The sequence below is a fragment of the Buteo buteo genome, chromosome 5 (genome assembly GCF_964188355.1).
Source record: "Buteo buteo chromosome 5, bButBut1.hap1.1, whole genome shotgun sequence".
NCBI lineage: Eukaryota > Metazoa > Chordata > Aves > Accipitriformes > Accipitridae > Buteo > Buteo buteo.
The window spans coordinates 54,722,582-54,737,530 of NC_134175.1; the positions used below are offsets into that span (position 1 = coordinate 54,722,582).

At 51.0% G+C, this 14,949-nt stretch overlaps 1 long non-coding RNA gene across 1 annotated transcript; it reads right to left on the reverse strand.

The window, feature by feature from the left end:
* Positions 1–13,717: 13,717 nt before the first annotated feature.
* Positions 13,718–14,483, reverse strand: LOC142031528 (uncharacterized). Its single transcript, XR_012650564.1, has 2 exons — positions 14,382–14,483; positions 13,718–13,900 (listed from the first exon to the last, which is right to left on the reverse strand). It is a non-coding gene; the product is annotated as an uncharacterized LOC142031528 (long non-coding RNA).
* Between the last annotated feature and the right edge of the window lie 466 nt (positions 14,484–14,949).

Here is a 14,949-nt window from a genome sequence, read left to right on the forward strand (position 1 = left end):
CGTGGGTCAGTGGCAAGTCCAGCGGCAGGGCTGCTGTTCCCTGCTCTCGACGTTGCCGTAGTAGTGTTGCGGTATTTAGACCTTAACGGACGGGCTGAGGAACGGAAGGAGAATGCCCGTTTTCTGTAAGGGCTCAGAATGCCGACCCTTTTCTCTGCCTGCCGCTCCCCTGTGCGTGAGATGAAGCTGTTTTATTTTTCTCCCTTGTTCCTGGTCTAAATATTTCTGGAGCTGTTGCTGCTGTGGGTTTGCAATTGGTGTTACTGCGTTTTTGTAGCGTTGTGGCGATGGGTCGTTTCTACTGTGGCGAAGCGTCGAGGTACGGTTTTCGGTTTAAAGCATCAGAAACTACGTTCACCGGAACCGGTAACTCGCGGCGTAGGGGAAACCGATCTGGCGCGTGCAGCTGTGCTCGCAGGGATGCTCGGTGGCTCCTCATCAAAACGGCAGGGTGCGTGCGTGGACATCCGTAGGGTTGCGCTCTGGGTCCGAGAGCGTTAACGTATTTTTGCTGTTGGAAGATGGAATGGAGCGTGTGCCTGTTAAATCTCAGGGTGGTCAAAAGCTAGGAGGGACCCTGAGCGGGTTTGGTGGCACAACTGCGGTTTTAAAAGATCTTGCCCGTTTGGAGCAACGGCCTGGAAAAAATGATTCCTTTTTTGCAACGAGGCAGTTCACAAGGACAGATGTGTTGCTGTGCTCTTTAGCAAAGATACTCAACTTGGGACGTATAGGGTGATGAAGCCTCGGCTATACTAAGGCTTGAGAAAATGTCGGTAGGTCTCTATGTCTGTCACCTGCGTGTATCTAGGAAAGTGAGTTCTAGTGAAAGTAAAGTTGCCAGTGAGTCAAAAAAGAAAGGGGAAAAAAAAAAAAAAAGGCACAGTCGTCTGAAAAATGCAAAAGCTCTAGTGGCCCGTGTCAACAACCGTACCGAAGGTGACGCAAAAATAGTTTTTCCTCCGCTCAGTCGTACTGTCTTCACAAACCTTCACAAAAAAAAAAAAAAAGGCAGCTTTGGATTCCTACCCAGCTTTGTGCTAATGTTTTTTTTTCTTCTCTCAGCTGGATGTCAGCTGGCACCGTTTCGCCGTGGTTGCCCTTTCTTCTGCCGTGACGGTACGAGACAGACGGAAAGATTCCGTAGTGGCCTGCAAGTACAAGGTACGCCTACGATGTGTGTCTGCCTATTTCCAAAGGTACTTGCGGTACGGACTTTAATGTTGAGAGTGTGCCAACTCTCCTTCTACTTTTTTTTTTACATGAAATATTTTAACACAAATACTAAAAATAAGTTCTGTTCTGGAGCATGTTACACCTATACAAAGTTTACTTCCCTCAGTTTATCTTCTCTTCCTGAAAGCATAATCTTCTGTTTCTGTGTGCTTGCTAGTAAATGATACTGTGAAACTAATTTTGTCCTAAAAGAGGGAAGAAACTGTTCGTAAGAGTTCAGCTGTTCAGAAGAAACAGACTTTGTTTTCATGATAAAACCTTTATGCTTTTACAGTCAATGATTTTTTTTTTTTTAAATATCTTATAGTAGTGCTCAAAAACGTTACGGAGATAATTAGCATCTGTACTAAAAGCAGTCAAGGTCAAAGAAGAGACGTGGACAAAACAGGACAAATGGGCGTCGCATCTGTGTGTTTTCCGGGCTTTCCCAGGAAGCATTAGCAGCCTTGTAACTAGTGACAGTGAGTCCTGAGGTGGTTTTGATGAGTTACTGCTTCAGTAATGTATTTTTTCCTTTCACCTACAGTGTGTAATTTTGACTTCAGTTGGAAAGAGATTTTCCAAAATGGAAGTCTTTCTCTCTCAAAGAAATTTTGTTTTGTGAACTTCCCATCAGAGTGGATCTTCAGAGGTGATCAACTTGACAGTAGAAGTCATCAGTAATGAGACTTTTCACTCTCTTTAAAAAAAAGAGAGGAAAAAAAAAAAGTCAATTTCCTTCCAAAGACCCAAGCACAGCCCATCTTCCTAAAGTTGATGGCATCACTGGTCTTTGGTTTCTCAGTTGTAACGGTCGAGATAACATGAAAAAGTGTTGCTCTGCATGCTTCAGTACTGCCAAAAGCATTAGGAAATCTGCCAGTCCTTTTTGGTAGTCTGAGGTATTGCAGCGCTGGGGATTTTACAAATTGACTTGCATTGTTTAAACTGTAACTGCCAGATAGCTGTAGTATATGATTTGTTAGGTGTACGTAAGCAGTTAGGTATTTGTCTAAACATTTAAAAAGAGAGGCAACTGAATGTTATGGGGTTTTTTTCCTGATGTTTTGACGGAGTGCTCTGAAGTACTTTCTTTCTGTCTGGCTTTCAATGGTGCGTTTCCCTGGCAGTTCAGTACACCTCTCTTGGGCAGCTCAGCTGACCAGGTGTCCCTCCGCGTTATGCAACACGCACAAAAACCCCTAGTCCCGTTATAACTGTGTACTTTGGAGAGAGATAATTTAATGGTATGAATTCAGAGCTGTGCAAGCTAAGGTAATGGAAAAGGAAAATCAAATACTTTTATAGTATAAGTATTTTTATTGGATGTATATAAACATGGGCACACCTTTTTAGTGTAAAGTGAATGATTGAGATTTGTTCTTTATTTTTCATTTTGCTCTTTGAAGTTTTCCACTTCGCTTTCAGCTTTATTCACCAAACAAGCAAGATGCAAAGCAGCAGCAGCAGCAGCAGCGCAAGGGCTGTAGCTGTTGCGGTGGATCCGTAAGCGTAGATTCTGATTGTGTACGACCTCGTCCCGCAGCCTCCCAGGGTTATCTCCCTGCAGCAGTGCTGTAAGGAAGGGAGGAGACGTTTTCCAGCACCGGCGAGAGTGTTTACTTGTATGCTAAGAAGGTGTTCAAAATGGTATCGATTAGCCCAAGTGCTGATTTTAAGTGTTCAAATCGCTCTTAACTTTTAAAGGTGGTGGTGTATTTCGAGCTGACCTGTTTACCTGGCATCCTCCTTTAGCTCAGCGACTCTTCTTGTGCACCCCCAGCCTCTGCTGGCAGGGCGGTATGAGAAGCTGGAAGGTCCCTGACTTAGTCTAAACGCTGCTTAGCAACAACTACAGCATCGGTGTGTTGTCAACATTGTTCTCATTCTAAATCCAAAATGGCCCTGTACCAGCTAGTCAGAAGAAAATGAACTTTATTCCAGCCGAAACCAGGACAACCCCAAACCCCCTGAGTCTGGGTCTGCAACGGAAAAAACCAAACAAATTTGGGACTCCTGGGAAAGCCAAATCCGCCTGGATTTGTGCAGCTGGAAAGCAAAAAACCCACCCCATTTTCATGCACAAAACCACAACCAAAAGATCACCCCTTTTTATGTTGTGGAAAAGCACTGAAACACACCCCAAACTGAGTATTTTGAAAAAGCAGAAAACTCCCCAGTTTGGGGAAGATTGGGGGTGAAGCACAGGCAGTTTGAGGGGTGTTGCTGGGGGTCCTCCCAGTGTGGATTATCTGGTGTGGATGCTCTGTTGCGGGTTATCCCAGGCGAGTTACCTGCTGTGGATCATCCTGGGTGGACTCCCTGGGGTAGGTCATCCCTACCCGTGTCCCCCCATGCACCTTTGTACCCTCACCTACCCCCCCCCCCCCAGCATGTGTTTCTCCCCCATATGCCCCCTGCTGCTCCAGCCCGCCCCCTTCACCCATGCGAGTTTTTAACCCACGCGAGTTGTTTCCCCCCCGCATGCCCTGCTCTTCTGTCTCCTGTCCCGTCCCCCCTGTCGTCCCCCCCCCGCTTCCTTTCCCTCTTCCATATTCCACACCACCACCACCACCCCCCCCCCCCCCCCCCCGCATCATCCATCAGGCTCCAGACCCCTGGCATGCTGCCTGCACCCCATTCTCTGTCATTTTTCCTTCTTCTTTTCCTTGCAAGTTGTTGTTGTTGTTTCTTTTTAATGATTAGACTGTTTTCGTTTCAAGCCACGAGTTTTCTCACTTTCGCCCTTCCGATTGTCTCCCTGTCCCACTGGGGGCGGGGGAGCGAGTGAGCGGTCGCGTGGGGCTTTGTTGCTGGCTGGCGTTAAACCACGACACGAGGTGAGTTGCAAGCCCCGCCTGGCTAATGCTGGAGGCTCTCTATGTTCGTCCTGCCATCTTGACGGGCCGTCCTTGTTCTTCATTGCCGCTTTATAGCGAGCGCCTCTCGCTCTGTAAGCGGCAGTACTGGGGCCGTGCAGGTACTGCGTGTTGCAGGCAGCAAAGGGCAATTGTGTCGCTTGCTGGCGGGAGCGGCAAGGAGTGCGGAGCCACGCTCCTGTAGGGAGCAAAGATGGAACCTCGAGGGCTCTGCGGTCATCTGCTGAGGACTACTACTATCCCGACAGGCCTCTTTGCTATCCCTGCTTCACGGCTGATTCCTTTGCACGCCGGAGGGCGGGGCGGTAAGTAACACCGTGCAGCGTCTCTTCGATAAGAGACAAGCCCCGCACAAGAAGCCTTGTGTGCGCGCAGGATTGGGAGAGCAGAGTTCTGACAGCACGGAGGTGAGGAAAGGTGCGCCCACCCCAACTGAGCCCCAGGGTCGCCAGGGTATCGCTCGCTTGCAGGTGGGCCGCTGGCATCTGTTGCGCTGGGACGCGGCGTTCCCTGCTGAACAGAGCTGCCCCTCTGGCACAGAGCAGCTTTGGGTCTCTTGTGGCCTGCCTTCAGGCTGTCAGCTGCACCAGGCGTTATTTTTTGTTTTTAAAATCTGTCGCCAGCATCTGTTGACTGGCTGCTGTCACTCCCGCAACCCTGATGCCACATGCAGAGGGCTACAGCAGTCCCTGGGGCCTTGGTCCAGGGGACCACCCCCCCTCCCCCCTGCCGTTTGCAGGCTCCCTGTGCTGCTTCTCCTCTCTAGATAATGGGGTGGGGGGGCAGGGACAGAAGCGACCACCCGAATTGTCTGTTCTTTGCACTTGACTGCTGTAAACGCTCCAGGCACTCGGGTGCTTTTTGGAACGGAGGCGATGAAGATGACTGCCTGGGCTGCGAGTGGGGAAAGGGCAGGGCAACGTAAGCCCTGTGCCCCCAGTAAGTAGTTGCCGCCTGTGTCTGGTCTCTGCTGGGCTGAGCTGTCAGTCATCCCTCGTGCAGCCGCTGCTCCGAAGAGGATCGTTGTGGGGATGCTGCTGCCCGGCGACCAAAATGGGGTCCTACAGCTCGGAGGCTGCAAAGGCGCGGTGGTGCCCCTGTAACGGCACCCGTGGTCCAACGGTAACGGCAGTGCGGCACGGGGGGAGAGTGCCGGCGCGCTCGTTGCTTCCTCCCGGTAAGGAAACGCCGCTGCCGCCCCCCGTGCGCGGTGTGGGCGGGCGCTCAGCGGGCAAAGCGCGGAACAGCAGCGGCGGCACCGCACAGGTGCGCAGGAGCGCCGCCGCCTCGGGTGCTGCCGCCTTGTGGGCAAAGTGTGGTACTGCAGCCCGGCGTTCGCGCGCCGGCTCTGACCCCCCCGCCCCCCGGCGCGCCGTCGACGGCGGGCGCATGCGCGGCGCCCGGGAGCACCGTGGCGGCGCGCAGGGCGCGGGTCTCGGCGGCAGCGGGCGAGCGCCGGGACCGCGGGTGAGGCGAGCGATCCGCTCCGGCGGGGGATGCCTCCTGGCCGCCCGGGGCTGGCGGGACGGGAAGCTGCGAAGCGGCCGCCACGGCAGGCTCCCGGTCCGGGCCAGGGCAGCGCCGGGCAGTTCCCCGAGAGCCGATAGAAGGGAAGAGGGGACGGAGGCGGGCGCCCCCCAGGCGCGGCCAACGGGCGCCTCCCCGAGTCGCCGGAGCTCCGACACGGCGTGGCGGCAACCGCGCATGCGCGGCGGCGCTCCTGGTGTTGCCCAGCGACCGGGGCGCTTTACGGCAGCTCGGCATCCGCGCATGCGCGGTGCGCCTTTTACGGCGCTCGCCGCTGTTGCCTGGCAACCAAAGCGCGACACGACGCCTCGGCCACCGCGCATGCGCGGCTGCGCGGTTTACGGCGCTCGTGCCGTTGCCCGGCAACCGAGACGCGTTACGGCAGCTCGGCAACCGCGCATGCGCGGTGCGCCTTTTACGGCGCTCGCCGCTGTTGCCTGGCAACCAAAGCGCGACACGACGCCTCGGCCACCGCGCATGCGCGGCTGCGCGGTTTACGGCGCTCCTGCTGTTGCCTGGCAACCGAAACGCCGCACTGGCGTTCGGGAGCCGCGCATGCGCGGTGGCGGCCTTTGCCGCCCTCCTGCTGTTGCCTGGCAACCAAAACGCGGTACAGCGGCTCGGGAGCCGCGCATGCGCGGTAGCGGCGCGTTTCTCCAGCGCTCTCTTCCGCCACCTATTGAACAGAGTTCGGTACTGCAGCTGGGGTGCCGCGCATGCGCGCTGGCGCGTTGTGCCAAGCGCTCGCCGCTGCCACCCCGCGACCAATGTTCGGTACTGCAGCCCGGAGGCTGCGAGTGCGCGGGGCTGCCCCGGTCCTGCACGGGCCGTCCGACGGTAACGGCAACGCGGCACCGGCGGGAGGTGCCGCCGCGCTCGTTGCTTCCTCCCGGTAAGGAAACGCCGCCGGCAAGGAAAGCTGGCACGGGCTGTCTCTGCCCGGCCTCCCTCTCCTCGCGGCGCGGGAGCACGAGGGGACAGGCGGGGCGCTTACCGGCTGCGGGCAGGAGCTGCTGCGGCTGAAGCTGGAGAGGCCACAGAAAGGTAGAGAAGAAGAAATGGAAGGCCGGCCGGCCGGCAGCTGCCTCCCGCTGCAGGCAAGAGAGAGCCTGCCTCTCCGCGGGTGGAAGGATCCCTCTTTGTAGTCCGCGGGGTCCGTATGCAGCACCGACGGCGCGGTACGGCCACGTAGTGTGCGAGCGAGCGAGCGAGGCTCCGTGCCTGGGAAGCCTCGTCTTGCAAGACCTACGAGGCGCGTGTTCTCCTAGGGGGAGGACGGCCGTGCCGCCGGAGTTACAGAAGAGGAGGGGAGCGGGAGAGGAGCGGAAAGAAGCGTCTCAACTGGCAAATTCTCCTGGCAGCGCCAAGAACAAGAGCTGTGGTGAGCCCCGGGCCCTCGGGGCCCTGACTCCCCTCTTCTGCGTTCTGGTCCCTCCCTGCCCCTCCCCTGGTCCCCTCTCTTTCCCACACCGCTGCCTGGTTTTTTTCTTTTTTCTTTTGTTTCTTTTTCCTTCCTCCCTTGTACCTCTGATACTGAAAAGCCGGTCGAAGAAACTCCCTAAGACTCGTTTTGGAGTTTTAGAAAGCAGGCATTCTTCATTGCAGCGCTGGATGCACGGGGGATAGTTCCACCTAGCGTGCATGCCACCGCTTTAGCACAAACAGGTTATATAGAATAAGTAATTGCATGTTAATCAGATTAGAATACATATACGTAAAAACGACGGCAACCGATTATCATAGTACTGCCTACATCCGATCACGCGCAATGAAGGATCCATTTGAGTCGAAGGGCTGCTTTTGCGACCACCGACCCATTTGAAGTTCTTGCTGGCTGTCCTCGAAGTCTTTATTCTTGTCCTTGTTCTTTGATCTTGAAGCTTAACGCAGTTTCAATCACGTGTGGTCAGTTTCAGCATTGTTCTCATCTAGCGTCCAGGAACATCTAGTCATAAGAGCAAAGAACTGCAAAACTTAGGAGTACCTACCTCTGCTAGTCGATTGCTTGGCTATACTTTTGTCTATTGTTTCAATGGAAGTGTTAGTATAAGATTTCTAATAATTATTTACCAAATCTCACTTTTGCAGTCACCTAGCAGCAAACCAGTTTCCACAGCTGGTACAAAATATTAAAACCATACCAATATTTAGACGTGCCATACAGAATGTATGGAAGTAGGCTATCAGAGGTGTCTGAGGGGCAGGGGGAGCGCCGGGGGGCGCCCCGAGCCCCGGAGCAGACTCGCTGGCGGGACTCGATGGGCACGCGACTGACTGAATAAACGCTGGCCGTCCGTCCTCTTTGCCCTCCGGGCTGCGTTTGCGCTCCCTCTGCACGGGGCGAGGGGCCGTGAGGGAGCCCAGGGGAGGAGGAGGAGGCGAGGCGCTGGGGGGGTTGGGCCGTGCCCCCCCTGTTCCTGCTGGGCTCCAGCCGTTGCAAATATTCTGGTAAAGAAATCAAAGTTTAATCACATAGAAGAGTTAGGTTTGATTAAGAAGTAAAATTGTGAAGCATAACGTATAGGATTGTCAAGTTTGAAACGTAGCCATAGAAACTTTAGGAACTGTGTTACGCGTGACTCTAGGAACCTTAATATTGTTAAAGTTTGAAAGAGCTAACCCTAGAAACCTCACCAGGAAGTTACTGGCTTTTCTACGTTCTGTTTCAGGAAACTAAGGAAACTGTCGTGGACACCAGTTTGCTGCTTGGAAACCCCCTTACCCTTCCCATCTCGATTTGAGGATCGAAGATGCCAGTCAGCAGAGCTAAGTGTAACTGACCAATGATTGTTTTTAAATAAGAATATTGATAAGGTTATATAATCAGAGGACCGATCATTATAAAGGTTAAATTTAAGAACGAGCATAGTATGCATTTTTACAGAAGGAGCTTAGGTAACAATGACCTGACAAAAAAAGTCTGTGAAAACTGATGGATTTTGATACTAAGCGGGGCACGCCTTTGGAGGAGCGATCCCCCGTGTCCCCAGCGCTGCGATAAACGAAGTGCCCGCTTCTTAACTTCACGTTGGTGTTAAGGAGTTTTATTCTGGATTTTGGTAACGGTTTTGGCGACCCAGATGGGACCTTGCGAGTGAGACTGGACGAGATCGAGTGTCGATCGAACTCCGGCCGGCACCGAGGTATTCTCGGGGAGAACCGTCACCCTCGACTCGCCAAGCTCCTCGCAGCGTTCCCTGGAAAAAAGCTAAGGCGCTGCTTCTTTGGAATTTGTTTGGAAAGCCTGCCCGTGAGGCGTGGCGAAAGCTTCGCAGGCTTGGGGCTTGGAGGGTACCCGTCTGCAGTGGAAGCCTAGGCGTCTGCCCGTAAGTCATAAGCGAAAGCTATTGCTGGGTTGGACTTTGTGTATTATTTGGGACGATTGTCATTTGCATTTGTTTGGTATTTGGTATTTGAATGTATATAAGTATAATGGCATTAGCAAAATTGTTTAAGAATAAGAGTGCAGGAAATGGAACTGCTGATGAAAAGATACCAAAAACATCAGCGTCGGGATGTTTATTGGCACGTTGGGGTGAATTGCAGGAAAAATGGTAAACGAACAGAACTTTGAGTTACAATACTATATTGCAATTACTGTCGTTTTGTAGGAGAGAGAGTAAATGGAATAAAGTGCCATATGTAGAGTTGTTCTTTTTAAGTGAACGTATCTGATGGGGACCGGAAGGGAGTCTCCCAGCAGAACCTCTGGTTACAGCTAAACTGGGAGAACAGAAAATTGAATTTGCATTGACACTAGAGTCACCTTCTCAGTTTTAAATACCTTAGAGGGAGAGTTAAGTTTTGAAGAAATTGGTGGTGTCGGTGCAGCAGGTGAACGAGAAACTAGACCCTTCTTTAAGTCTTTAACCATGAAATTAGGAAAGCAACGGGTCACTCAGCAGTTTTTGTATGTGCCAAATTCTCCTAAACTCCTGTTAAGGAGAGATCTATTTGAGAACTTAGGGGCAGAAATTAAATTTAAAAATGGAGAGATTAAAATTTTAATTCCAGAAACTAAACGTATCGAAGCAGTGGCTTTGTTGTTAACAGGATGGTTACCGACAGCAGAAGATTATACCAGTCAACGTCTAATGCTGTAATTCCAATCGTCTGGACTGGGAAGTTCCCGGTAAATCCGAAAAGCAGAACCTGTGAGAGTTGATTTAAAGCCAGGATCGAATCCGGTAAGAATTAAACAATACCCCCTAAAACCGGAAAGTCGGAAAGGGTTAGTAATGGTAATACAAACGTTTTTAAGATACAAATTGTTAAGAGAATGTGAATCCAGATATAACAACCCGATCTTGCCTGTTAAAAGGCTAATGAAAAAGATGATAGATTAGTTCAAGACCTCCTCAGAGCAATAAATCAAATAGTACAAGATATTCATCCGGTAGTAGCAAATCCTTATACTTTGTTAACAACCCTAACGGAGAAACAAGAATGGTTCACAGTGTTAGACCGAAAAGATGCCTTTTTCCGTATTCCCTTGGATCCCAATAGTCAAGAGGTTATTGCTTTGGAACGGGAAAATCCTGAGACTGGGAGAAAAACACAATGTACGTGGACAGTCTTGCCTCAAGGCTTTAAGAATAGTCTTACCATTTTTGGAAATCAATTGGCACGAGAATTGGAGATTTGGAAGAAAGAAAATAATCAAGAAATCTTGCCGAAATATATGGATGATCTGTTAATTGTAGCCGAGACGGAAGAACAATGCACAAAGTTCACTATTAACTTTTTGAACTTTTGGGGAATCAGTGGATATCGAGCGTCAAAAGAAAAAAACCAAATAACCCAGAAAGAAGAAACTTATGTAAATGAGTTTTAAAATCCTAAAAGGACAGAGACAATTGGGAACTGAGAGAAAAGAGGCAATTTGTCGTCTCCCCGAACCTAAGACGAAAAAAATTAATGACGAGCGTTTCCGGGAATGGTCGAGTGGTGTCACCTGTAGATGATAAATTGTGGCTTGCTGGCCTGACCTTTATAGGAGCAGCTCAAAACCTCAAACAATGGATTGGACCGATGCCCAGAAAGCTACTTTCCAAGAATTGAAACAGGCTGTAATAGGGGTGCCAGCCCTAGGCCTGCCAGATCTCACAAAGACACTTGAACTTTTTGCTTGCGAAAGAAGAGGTATAGCTCTGGGTATCCTGGCCCAATATCTAGGGCCAAGTGGGCGAGCTGTGGCCTACTTCTCGAAGCGATTAGGTAATGTGAGTCTGGGATGCTCTGGTCGTCCGAGAGCCGTCGCTGCAACTGTGCTACTGATCCAGGAAGCTCGTAAGTTTAACCTGAGGACAAAGGATTACTGTACGTTTCCCATATGATAACTGTTGTGCTAAAACAGAAAGGGGGGCATTGGTTATCCCCTAGCAGGATGCTGAAATACCAAGTGGTGTTGCTGGAACAAGATGATGTTTACCTAAAAACTACTACCACCGTTAACCCTGTTGCGTTTTCCACAACTGATCAAGTTAAAGGAGAACTGGAACGTGACTGCTTGCAGACAATCGAAAGAGTTTACTCCAGCCGACTGGATCTCTGAGATGTGCCGCTAGAAGAAACGGATTGGGAACTATATGCCGACGGAAGCGGTTCCATCTGTGAAGGAAAACGTTTATCAAGATAGACAATAACTACTGAGGAGGTAATTGCGTTGCCAACTTTGCCTTCGACGATATCTGCCCAAAAGGCTGAATTGATAGCTCTTATTCGAGCTCTGGAACTAAGTCAAGGAAAGCGAGTCAACACTTGGACAGACTCAAAGTATGCTTTTGGAGCAGTACGCGCACATGGAGCGATACGGAGAGAAAGAGGACTGTTACCTGCGCAAGGAACCACCATTCAGCACGCAGAACAAATACTGAAATTGTTAGAAACCATTCAAAAACCAACAGCAGTCACGATAATGCACTGTAAAGCACATCAGTTAGGTAAGACCGGTCCGAACGCAGGTAACCGACTGGCCGATAAAGCTGCTAAAGAGGCTGCGGAAAAAGGCATCCTAGCACTAGTTCCAGAGAAAAGTATAAAGTTGCCTAAAGAAACTCCAATGTATAATGAAAAAGATGAAGAATTAATTATTAGATGGCAGGCTAACAAAATGAAACAGGATAGGCTGTAACACCGACAGGTCAAATAATAGTCCCACTCACAATAATAAGAGAAGTTGCCCGAGCTGAACATCACAAAGTATACTGGGGAACAGAAAGTGAAATATGACAAAGATTGCTTAAACAATTATAAGCGGATGTGAAATTTATATATAAAATTATCCCCGAATCAGTAATACGATCATCTTTGGGATTATTAAAGAAGGAAATTTTTTTAGGAGAATATTAGCAAATTGATTTTATAGAATTGCCTTGAAAAGAAGGATCTATCCTAGTTTTAGTTGATATCTTTACTGGGTGGCCCGAGGCTTTCCCTTGTCGCACCGAGAAAGCAAGGGAAGTAGTCAAAGTCTTGCTCAAAGAGATAATACCAAAATGTGGGGTGCCTGTAAGAATGTCATCTGACAATGGCCCTCATTTTATAGCAAAGATTAGGAGACAAGTTGAGCAAAGTATTATCTATAGATTGAGACTATCACACCCCACATAGACCACAAGCAAGTGGGGGGGGGGGGGGGGAAGAGAGAGAGAGAATGAACTATACCCTTAAGCAACAGTCGAGTAAAATTTGTCAGGAAACCTCACTCACATGGGTTAGAGCATTACCCATGGCTCTATTAAGAATCAGAGTATAGCCAGAAGAGAAAGCAAATTGAAGTCACTATGAAATATTGTATGAAAGACCATATCAAGAGTCCTACGTTCTGAGTATCTTGAATGCCTTTGGAGATAGGTTTTTAAAAGGTGTTATGATTTCTTTAAGCAATTCTTTTCAGGAACTTTGTCAGTATGTCTCCACAGCTGGACCCTTAGAATTGGACGTAGCAGCGCATCCCTTCCGACCGGGAGATTAGATTGAATATATATAAAATCACGGAGAAGTGGAAAGGACCGTATCGAGTCATTTTAACAACCCTTATAGCAGTAAAGGTCTGGGAGAAGAACCTTGGCTTCATTATTCAAGAATAAAGAAAGCACCAACAAGAAATTGGAAGTCTAAAGAAACTGGCCCTTTAAACCTGAAAATCTATAAGTAAGTTTCACGTTATCTATTTGGGAAAACAGTTGTGTAAAGTTTATACGGTTGGGGTTGCTATTAGGAATATTGTCGAGGGCAGTAATCTTTTTGTGTGTGTATAGGGTTTATGTGGGTTTTTTTGAGGGGTTCTAAACATGAGATAAACAAAATGAAACAATTATTGTTTGAGCTATTAATCTTGATGTTAACCGTTTTTGTAATTTGGATTAAAAAAAAAAATAATCTAGTTTTGTAATTGATTCAAAGTTTGGTAAAGACACAAAATTTAACCTCAGTAACAGGCTGCCTTCCGATTCCAAAGTCAGATGAAAATCTAGTTCCGTGGAGAATATTGACATTGAATTTAACCAAAACTTGAGAAAAGATGCAGAACAATGAGAATCATTTTAGCAAATTAAATGGGATGGATTTAAAAGGCAATTATGTTTTTTTAAATTTGAAAGAAGGAATTAGAGCGTTGTGAATTATAACATTACCAAACCATCCACCTCGTGGACAAAAGAATTAATTTAATCGCCCTTCGGGAGACACTTGTACGGGCACCCCTTGGGGCTGTCAGTTGCCAAAACCGTAGAGACAAGTGCAAAAAGGAACTTGGCATCATATTTGAAATATAAAACGCTGTTTAGAATTTCCTGGAGTTCCAGGATCCTTGTTAGAGCCACCCAGAGTCGGGACCGTCTATGGAAATTTAGACTGCTTTAGACAACCAGAGAAAAATCACACATCCTCAACAGAGCTGTATGAAAGTTTATACTTGCAGCTCCTCTGACCCCAAAACTCCAAAGACTTTCTCTAGTAGCTAAAGCTCTAAGATGGGGATGTATTTGTAGAAAGTATAATAATATTTTAAATGATCTTTGGTCCCCTCTTAATGACGGAAAAAATTTAGCTTGGAGTTGACTGTATTAAAGGACAGGTGAAAAGTTCAGGGTTAACTGTTTGGGTGACTAGTGATGATAAATGATCCACTCATCTTTTCATGAAGGAGAAAAGCAAATGGTGGACTTTAGACTTAATAACTCTATCCTCTCTCTGGAAGAAATCTCCCTTGTGGCCTCGCTGGTGGACCTGGGTAAATGGAAAAGATGATACCTGGCAATCGCCAAGTCTTAGAACTAAAATAAGATGGGTATTAAAATCTGTATTTTGACCCCAGTTAACACCTCTTCCAAATGAGATGACTCTTGCCATCTTTCATTCAATCGAGGAAGTGCCTGCTGCTTAACTTCCCAGGGGTGTTGAGGAGTTTTGTTCTGGATTTCGGTCCCCCAGCTGCGGGCCGGGGCTGGAGGAGCCGCAGGTGCGGGCAGTGAGGCTGATGGGGCCGGCCCCTCCCTGGAAAGGGGGGGCTGCCGGGGGCGGGGCCGGGGCGGGGCCGGTGGGAGCCCAGGCAGGAGCGGAGCGGAGCCGTGGCCGGGCTGCGGCTGCCCCTCGGGAGAAGGTGAGCAGGGCCGGGCGCCCCTCGGACGGCGAACGTCGGAGGCGGGGGTGTCCCGGGGGAGGTGGGGGCCGCCTGTGCCGAAGGCCGGGGGCGGGGGGGGAGCTGGGGGCTCACAGGGGGGCTGGGAGCACGTGCGCGTGGGGGGGGGTGCTCACCGGGCCCCGTGGCGGGGCTGCGCAGTCGCCCGGCGGGTCCCGGGGAAAGCCCCGAGGAGGACGGCGGGGTCTGTGTCGTACGCACGGAGCGGCGGCGGCGGCGGGCGCTGCCCGAAGCTGGAGCCGGGCGGGGGGGGGCCGCGCCGTGCCGGGGCGGCGGCGGCGGGCGCTGCCCGAAGCTGGAGCCGGGCGGGGGGGGGCCGCGCCGTGCCGGGGCGGCGGCGGCGGGCGCTGCCCGAAGCTGGAGCCGGGCGGGGGGGGGCCGCGCCGTGCCGGGGCGGCGGCGGCGGCGGGCGCTGCCCGAAGCTGGAGCCGGGCGGGGGGGGGCCGCGCCGTGCCGGGGCGGCGGCGGCGGGCGCTGCCCGAAGCTGGAGCCGGGCGGGGGGGGGCCGCGCCGTGCCGGGGCGGCGGCGGCGGGCGCTGCCCGAAGCTGGAGCCGGGCGGGGGGGGGCCGCGCCGTGCCGCGGCGGCGGCGGGAGCGCGCTGGAGCCGCCCGGACCGGCCCTGGGGGCTCGGCGGGGACTGCGGCTGCGCCGGCGTGGGGGTGGGCGGAAACGGAAGCGGCGTC